Here is an 835-nt window from a genome sequence, read left to right as displayed (position 1 = left end):
TATGGAGGGAATGCAGGGAAGGAACACAACAATGCGATCCCTCACCTTACGTACCAATACCAGACAGGATTGACTCCTGAAACCATTTAGCAGGATCAGAGGGGTAGGCTGTGCAGGTTCACACCTGGAGTTGTGTCCAGATATGACATTCCCTACCCCTCTGTCTCCCAGAGCACGTCTGTGAGTCACTGCTGCTACACAAGGCAGTCAGATTCAAGTGTTTCTTGCAAACTTTCCAACCCAGCCAACTGTGCTCTGGTCTTTGCCTGTGCAACCTTGGAGATCTTTGCATTCTCCCTATATATTGAACTGGGTTATTTCTGTTCCTATTTATATAAAAATCATAGAATCATAGCATGGTCAAGGTTGGTAGGGGTCTTAAATACCATCTAGTTCTAATCCTACGTGAATAATCCCAAAATAAATATCCCTAAATAAACAATTTCCATTGATGATGTTCCTGTGTTTACTTTTTTCTGAAGGGGTAACTACTTCTCATTGCCTAATCAGGATTCAGTTGTGGTGGGTAAATTACACACACTGAGAGAGAAACCTGGTGGTAAACCTGGCCTAAGGAAACTAAAGTGGGGAGAAAAGATACATTAAACCCAGCAAAGGACCCATATATAGAGCCTGTGTGAGGCTTGCAATTCAGACTCCTGAACCTTCATGTTGACCAAGGACAAAGCTATTCCTGAGGTACCACATGGCATAGCCAAGGCCACTTTTCCAGCTGTACCTGTCACACAGGTGGAATAATGAGGCTGAGGTCCGGCACTACCTTGTCTCTAGGAAAAGGAAATCCACCCTCTCTTTCCTGAGACTGCTCCTCTTT

Source organism: Corvus brachyrhynchos, unplaced genomic scaffold, assembly GCF_000691975.1.
Source record: "Corvus brachyrhynchos isolate BGI_N302 unplaced genomic scaffold, ASM69197v1 scaffold275, whole genome shotgun sequence".
Taxonomy (NCBI): Eukaryota; Metazoa; Chordata; class Aves; order Passeriformes; family Corvidae; genus Corvus; species Corvus brachyrhynchos.
The sequence above is the reverse complement of the archived record's forward strand: the minus strand, read 5'-3'. Positions refer to the sequence as shown.